This window comes from Macrosteles quadrilineatus, unplaced genomic scaffold, assembly GCF_028750875.1.
Source record: "Macrosteles quadrilineatus isolate MER2022 unplaced genomic scaffold, UCM_ALF_1.0 Scaffold_396__1_contigs__length_78749, whole genome shotgun sequence".
Lineage (NCBI taxonomy): Eukaryota > Metazoa > Arthropoda > Insecta > Hemiptera > Cicadellidae > Macrosteles > Macrosteles quadrilineatus.
The window spans coordinates 47,865-56,632 of record NW_026542989.1 but is presented as its reverse complement, the minus strand read 5'-3'; the positions used below and the strand labels follow the sequence as shown (position 1 = coordinate 56,632).

General features: G+C 29.3%; 1 long non-coding RNA gene across 1 annotated transcript; it reads left to right on the top strand.

The window, feature by feature from the left end:
• Window positions 1-1,049: 1,049 nt before the first annotated feature.
• LOC128982496 (uncharacterized) lies at window positions 1,050-3,070 on the top strand. The gene is made up of 3 exons (XR_008489678.1): window positions 1,050-1,388; window positions 2,201-2,320; window positions 2,827-3,070. It is a non-coding gene; the product is annotated as an uncharacterized LOC128982496 (long non-coding RNA).
• The last annotated feature ends 5,698 nt before the right edge of the window (window positions 3,071-8,768 follow it).

Sequence of the window (8,768 nt, the reverse complement as noted above, 5' to 3'; positions counted from 1 at the left end):
GATTTTTAAAAACGGTTTGCGGCATTGTAATCAGGGTAAAAATTTAGTTCGAAATAATGGGTCACAACCCCACCTTTACATTTGAAAAAAAAATTTTGCATCCAATATGGCGGATCCAAGATGGCGGCCGGAAATGACTACCTTGTCAAAATGAAGTACTTACTACCCAACAATGTTTGGAAGTGGTCTGGGATTGATATTTGAAAAAATGTAGAAAAAAGTTGGGGGGGGGGGACAATTAAAACTCACCCTGTATATGTAACTACAAGTGAAATAGTCTAGTAAATACTAGAGTGCTAGTGTTGATGCAGTAATGAATGTATAAATATATAAGATTTACTATAATGGATTATAACCATGTATTACTTGTACTATATACATCTTTTAAATGTTTTACTCTAAGCTGTTAGAGCTAACAAACTTTTTATCATGTAGCAGTGATTCTTACTATCTCGGTTGATTACGTGACCTCAAACCAACGCTTTGTTAATTAGTACCAACTGATTATATGACATCGGATTGTCCTCTACAGTTGTGTAGTTCATTATGTCTTCTGTGGTACAGCTTCTATTATGGGTAAGTATTAGAAGTAACTATTTATTAAAACTAATACTATTTTGAAATTTGTATTATAATACAAATGTATTAACAATACAGGGTTTTTGAGGTTAAATAAAAACAGTAGATTTTACTCAGAGAAATATATATTTAGCCTATCGGCTATAAATTTTCTGCAAAAGGGACATCTATATACCCTGTGCGCGCAATTAGGGCACAGGGTATGCCCACATGGTTGTAAAGCAACTGTGGGGGCATTCTCTAGGCAAATTTGACACGTTACCAAATTAATTGGGGGATTTGATGGTCGTGGAACTCGTTCTGATATCATAGTGTCTATTTGGCCGGTAGTCTGCCTCAATACACCTTCTAACGTGTTACGGAGGTCCTCCCATAGAGCTGATATAACTGCTGGCTGTAGTCCACAAGCATTTGAATAACCCTCTAATGTATTTCCGGCTAAGCTAGCTACAGCTAGGAGTTCGGTTCGTAGCGTAGCAATCCTACCAGCTGCAGCTGCAGGTAGGGTAAATTCCGGGTTATTCACAGCCTGAAAGATATTATACAAGAATTAATGTTTTTATCTATTTATATAAAATAGTATAAACCATAAATCAGCTGGTTAGTAAAATTTATTACAGTAGTATATAATAAATCTCTCAAGTTGGAGGTAAACAATAGTTAAATTTTGTGTGGAAAGTTTAGTGTAAACATATTAATTTATTTATACTTAATTTCTCTTTAAAGGATACCTACCCTTTGAAGTAACCTCCTGCGAAAGGTTTCAAGGCGAGCGCTCTGCCGGCAGCTGCGACATTCATGTGTTTCAGGTATAGTTGAAGTAGAATTCTGAAAATAGAAACATATATATTAAGCTGATTTTTATTTACTTCGATATATAGTTGATTTATCATCAAGGTAATATTATATTTGGATCACTCATTTACTAGTTAATCTGTATCATATAAAACTGGGGTAGCTTTCTCTTCTAATTTAAATTTATTGTTGAAGGAATAAAAATAACTGAATAAACCTCTGTTATAAAAACATATACTACAGATTTATATAAACATTTGTAGATTTAATAATGTAGTGTTTAACTAATATTCTTTCTATAGATTTGTATAGGTGAAATATTTGTTTAAGTACTATATCAAGTCCCAATAAGTGGAAAATAATATGGTTTTATAAACCAGGTGTAGCCCACTGTTGGAATTTAAAACTTATTAGAACTAAAAATATATGTGTTGAAGTAACTTTGTGATTAGTTAACTAATGCAACTCTATTTAAGTGTAACAGTTTATTAGATTAATAGCTATAAAGATTAATAAGTTTGATAAATGTGGTGTTTTATTTTTAAATCTTTAAAAAAGAGATAAATAATAACAGAAAAAATCTAATACCTGTAATTGTATCTCAACACTTTTATTTGTTGTATATATAAGAAATTTATCATTAGTAACTAAAGCAAGCTTAGGAAGCTAATATGTTTAGTAGAGTTAAAACCATTGAAGTAATTACTTAACTATATCAGCAAAAAATAAAAAGTATGTTGAGTTGAATGATTTGATTTTGAGTTTGTTCTTACAGGCTATCGGTATTACACTTATATGTCTTGTAATGTTAAAATACTTATTACAGGTTGTATATGTTGGGGAGATTGTGATGGACCGGCTAATTCATCAGCTGTTGGCCGCTGTCTAGCAACACCAGCTGGGGTATTCACTGTTGAAGGTGTCTGGGATATAGCTGAAGTTGAAGGTAGTGTAGGTCTAACGATATTACCTATATCGGAAGATGGCTATTGAAAACAAAATAAGTATTAGTAATAGCTTAGGTAGTAATTACTTGATTACATCAGTAAAAAAAAATGTCGAGTTAATTAAATTGATTTTGTTAAAATACTATAATAATTTGTACTTGTTTCTACATGTATGTTTTATTAAACAGAACCTTACTGTTGAGCATAAAAGAATATTAAATATGTAGTAGTATTGGATGTTTATAATAAATGTGGAACAAACGATAATTTATCTATCTGATGTTAAAAACAGCTAAAAGAGGGCTTAACTTTATCATTAAAAGCTACTAAATATAGTAGCTTCGACTTGAAGGTGGTTGATAATTATTTAACTTCTTTGGTAATTATCTAACTACATCAGTAAAAATAAAAAAATGTCGAGTTAATTAAATTGATTTTGAGTTTGTTCTTACAGGCTATTAGTATTACACTTATATGTCTTGTAATGTTAAAATACTTACTACAGGTTGTACTCGTCTGGAAGGTTGGGATGGTCCAGCTAATTCAGCAGTCATTGCTCGCCGCATTGCAACATTAGCTCGTGTATTAGACGACGACCTATCTACAGATAGCCAAATTCCATCGGTTGAGGATGCCTGGGCTACAGCTGAAGTTGAAGGTATTGAATGAGGTGTAATAGGAGGTACTACTAATGAGGGTCTAACAACAGAAACTATTGTTGGTGAGAGCTGTTGAAAATAAAATTAGTATTAGTAATAGGCGGGGTGTTATTAAAATAATATTAAATTGTTTAGGTAATGCTACCTACATGTTCTGATGAAAACATTCGTAGAAAACTTGAAGGTTCCAGTATTATCATATTTGTAATTTCTTCATGTGGAAATCCAGAAATAGGGATTGAAGCTGAAGGGATGTTTGTTAGGTCCCTCTCATAAAACACACCATCTCTCTGAAACAAATAGTTTAAAATGTAAATAGGTATAAGATTCTCTTAAACTATAAAAATCTTTTTTGTCTCTATATAACTCACCATAAGAATTCGTAGAACACAGGTAACATCATTAATCCTTGAAGTTATATAATAATCCTCAACTAACAGCTCCTGCAAAGCTGTTGTATAAAGCTCGCTTACACACCTCTCAGCATATTCTTGGTCTACTTGCCGGAAGTTGGTGGGTATAGCAAGTCTAGCTATAACTTCTTCCTGAAACACAATCTTAGCTAAATAATGATATACAGTATAAACATATATAATATAAATTATATTTTAATATTGTTTTAAAAATATTTAAAATGTATTTTACCGAAAAAATGTGAAGAACTATCCCTCTTGTGTGTACGAACCAAAGGCCAAAGTTATTTGATCTGTTAATCTGAAACATAAAATGGTTATAATATAATCCTAGTAAATATTTGTTGTATTGTTTTTGCTTGTATATTTTTGGACTTTTTAAATACTTCTTTTAAAATATTTCTTACTGAGTCTCCACGGGGTAAAAGCACTCGTTCTGTATTTAGCCGCCTACGTCTAGTGGGTGGTGGTGAAGAACTCTCAGATATCTGTAAAAATAAAGCTTATTAAAAATAGAATAATAATAACTAACTGTTAGTTTAACTATTATTGAAATCAACTCATCTGTTGGTTGCTAGACTTTTTTTAAAATTACAACCTTAAACTAAAATTAAAGTTTTAATATTTTTTATCATAAAACTCTGTTACATACCTAGGATTATTTAATATCTAAGATATGTATTATATAAGGAAAACTATAACTTACATTATTTATAGCTCTTCTTTGTTCATTTTGTCTACTCTGTAAATAGAAGAAAATAATATTATTACCCTATTTGAACTAGTAATATTATATAACTCTAAAAGAATTTTTTGTCAAAACATTTTGTTGGTTAGGAATATCTGTGTAGTCTAAATATATACACCTGTGTGTTTAATCATGCTTAACATTATATGTTGTAGCTTTCTGAAATTATAAGGCTCTCTTATAAATAAAAATTAAATCACAAACTATGATCAAGTATATATATAGTATAGTTGAGATAAATAGAACTTGTTTGAAATGTAGAACTTTGTGATTGGTTTGTAATAGAAAAAAAGCTATTAAAATAAGTAGAATTTAAAATCTTGTTTAACAAACTCTAACTAATTCTAATCTATAAATATACTTACAGCCGATCTTAGAATATCACGATCATCTTGAAAGAAGGAATCTCTTGAACTCTGACTTGGTGGAACTACAGATCCAGGGCTTGAAGGAGGTGAATCTATGATGCTTGAATTTGGGCTTGATGGTGAACTAGCTGGTGAGTTGTTTTGTATAGGAGCTACTAAATAGTTATAGATCTGATCATTTATGTGTATCCAGTTTGTATTAGCTGTAAAACGCCTTGTTGTTGTTTGCCAAGCCCAAATAGGGTTGTCTTGAAGTGTATACATTCTGATCAATTGCCAATTATATCCATCAATGTTTTCATGTATGATAACTATACAATTAGAGGGACCTGCTCCTTGTATTTGTATTTCATGTATTAGTTGTTGCGCCGTTTGCTAAAAAAACAAATAATTAAATTATATAGCTGATTAAAATATAAACAATAATCTAGAAACTTTTAAAACAGCTAGAGCAGAGCCTAAGAGTATAAGACTAGTTTGCAACATATTATTTATATAGATTATAAATATGTTTGTTGCTTAAATTATAAATACTAATAACTTTTAAAGAGTTAACTTAATCACCTCACTATAGTCATCAAAACTAAAAACAAATTCTTAAAGCTCTTGTGTAATTGATTACTGTGTAAAATCTGTCTAAATAAAAGGTTTAGTAAAATATATTTGATTTAGAGTAAAGTTTAAGATATGAGAGGTGACAAAAATACTTAATCTTGATATATTGTAAAAATCTAATTATATATATTCAAGTTATATAGCTTACCCAGGTAATTGGATAAAAGTTGCTTAATACATGTGGCGGGGAGCGAGGCGGTAAAAGTGGGTTAGCTTCTAAAATGAGAAGATGGCCAAGATCGTTTTGAAAAAAACTATCTGTCTCCATAGCAACAAATGGCTGAAAACATAAGTAGAATTAAAAACCTAATAAGTTGAATTAAACACTTAGATAAGTAGAAGTTTATCTATATAAAGCTTCTACTTACAACAAGAACAGAAGATTCAGCCTCTCTTAACATATCTCTTAAGTGTGAGTTAAGGACAATCCTTTTTGATATAGGTGCTTGCCGAACATTAGGTCTTGCAAGCAGTTGACGTTCTTCATTAAGAGTTATAGATGCACCATTTCTCTATAAAAAACATATTATGATTAATAAAAAATACTTTTTAAAAGAGACACATTATATAAATAAAATTAGAGTTTTGTCTGTATATCGGATAAAATTATAAACTTTTTATCTTTTGGTTTTTTGATTTCTGACAACTAGGAAAAAGACTTTGAAATAGTGTTGTATATAGGTGGGAAATTATATTTTTAAATAAGCATTTTTAGTCAAGATTTAGTATATAATTGATAGATAAAACTGATAGTAAAAATAAAAGTAGGCCTATTATGTTTTATTTGTCACCACTGGTGGTTTAATTTTGTTAAAGTGCATCTCATGTGATAGGATATATTAGGGTTAACTAGTAGATACAGATAATTAATCCTTTTATTGATTATTATATTGGTTTAAAACAAACAACATAAATTAAGTTATATATAATAGTTAGCATATCTAAAAATACATAAACCAACTGTTTTATAAGGTTTTAACTAAATACTATAAAAGTTTTATATTACACAGCTAGTGATTATATATTTTTAAATAAAACCTACCATTAATCGAAGTAAAGTCCAGACAAGATTAGGATATTCTTGTGATGACTCTATGATATGGACTCCAGTTTGTTCGGGAGGGTTACTTATCGACCACATATCTCGAATCCTATTTTGAGCATATTCCTAAAAAACCATACATATATAGATTAAAAATAAAGAATTAGACAAACTACTTCTACTACTATTAGAGGTACTTAAACTACATAGAGACCTACATACCTCAGAAATTGTCCAGAAGCCCGTAGGTATAGGTGGTATTAGGTCTAGATTATCATAGTCTAATGTGACAAAGGAAAGGACATCCCCATGCACATTAATGAAGTAATGTTCCAAGTCAGCATTGTAGGGATATTGATCCAAAAAGGTCTCCAAACCACCGCCCCACTGTAATAACAAATATATATTTATACAAAAGTTATGAATTAACTATCAAATTAAACTATAATTTAGCTCACAGCCCTAATTAACATATAGGCAAAATTTTATGAATATTTAAAGTCAGCTGTTGGTAAAAGTTGGTTCTATGATATACATTAAAATTACCAATAGGGTGCAGTCTATTATATTTATAAAAACAGCTTCAGCATAGACAAAAATATACAATGAGAACTAGTAAAATTGTTTACAGTTAGGTTTTTAAATTTGTGATATCTTTTTAGGTTAAATAATAAACATTATAGTAAATGTGTATACAACAAATATAAATAAAGATGAATAATAGTTTACTTACAGTTTCCAAAATTGATCGTTCTCTTTCATCTCTTGTATCTCCTTCTATTGTTGCCCTATCCTATAAAAACATATTCATTGATAAAAAAACACTAACAAAGAGCTTTTCCTAATTAAAATAAATAATTATTTTATAATAAATATATTAAAAAACACAAAGCTACTTTTAATTATTTATCTAAAGTTGTATAATTATATAGTACTACTTACTTGACCATTTGGGGGCAGATTTTCATCAACTGCTTCAGAGCTGATTAGTAGTCTCAATACAAGTAGTATGAAGAATAATAACACCATATTAGCTATGATGAAAACTAACATAACAATAATCCATATAGCAGCTACAGCTTATATATATATATGATTGGAGGGAGGGAACATCTGAGTTAACCACATTTTCCACCTCCTTCCTAAGACAGTATTATCTGTCACTATTTCCCCTCCTCTCCAAAGCAATATTATCTGTTACTATAATCATTTTCTAACAAGATGCCTAATGGTGTGTGCTGGAGCTGTCGCCGCTTTGTCTTTTGTTGCTCTATTGAAGAACACTGGGGAGAATGGCTTCCCCTTTGTTGCCAGTACGTATCTTTAAACTTAGTTTTTAAATTTATTTCTCAAGGGTTTTTAACTTTATGCTGATTCTAATACTCTTTTAAATGATTTATAGATGCAGCGATATGACAGCAGAGGAGATCCTAACTGTCCATTATGGACAGTTTAGGGAATATGTGGCAGAATGCAGCCACGAACTGGAAGAGGAGGAAGAAGAGGAGGAAGAAGAAATAGAAGAAGATGAAGGAATCGAGGCTGATTTAGAAGAAAATTGGTAAATTTATTAAATATATTTTCACTTAGGTGACACAGGTTTAAGTTTATAGTAGGATCATTATTTTATATAACCATATAAAAACATATATAATGTCTAAAGTTTAAATATCACAAATATTTTTAGGTATCCACTTTTATTTTAGGGTCCACTAAATCCCTACACATATATTTTTACATAAAAACATACACTTAACTAATTAACCCGCCCCCGACTAAGTTATTTGTCCAGTTAAAACTAAGCAAATTTTAACTTATATTTTTACTAAAAATATTTATCTCTAATTTAAATATCATTAAATTTAACAAACGCTTAGGGTTGCTACAGCAGAGAGTAGTAAAAGTATTTTTAACTTTAATTGTATAAAATGATATAAGCAAACTATAACAGTTTACAATTTTCTCCATAAAAATAACATAGAAGTAACTATTTGGCACACAATAATGTTTTAATCTACTAAATTATTTTTAGGTTAAAAACCTGTTTTACTTTATAAAACTCTTGGTTCAGCTATGTTGGTAGCCTCTAGGGTTATCAAAATAAAATTGGTTCTAGGTCTTATTATAATATATTAGCTTATTTCCTATATAGAAATTTTGCTAAAACCAAAATTTTTATACAACTTTTACTAATTTAAATGATAAAAACTTATTAACAATTAAACTAAGTATTTTAAAACACAATTGTTATACAAATTGTCAAACAGCTACAATAGTTTTGACAATAACTTTCCTTAAAGATGTGTTTTTTTACATAATAATAAATATAGACTATAATAGGGATCAAGATATATATCATTTTACTTTATTTATATTGAAACTATAATTATAATATCCTACTAAAAAATCAATTTCTTATCTATATTATAAATTTAAAAGTTTGTGTGATTATATATATTACTCTTAAACAACTAAATAGATTAAGCTAAAGTTTAACACAATAATATATATAGCCTCAAATATATACATATTTTATGAGTATTTAAAGTTAGCTGTTAAATCTATACATTAAAAATTATAAAATTCTCTAATAAGGTATAAG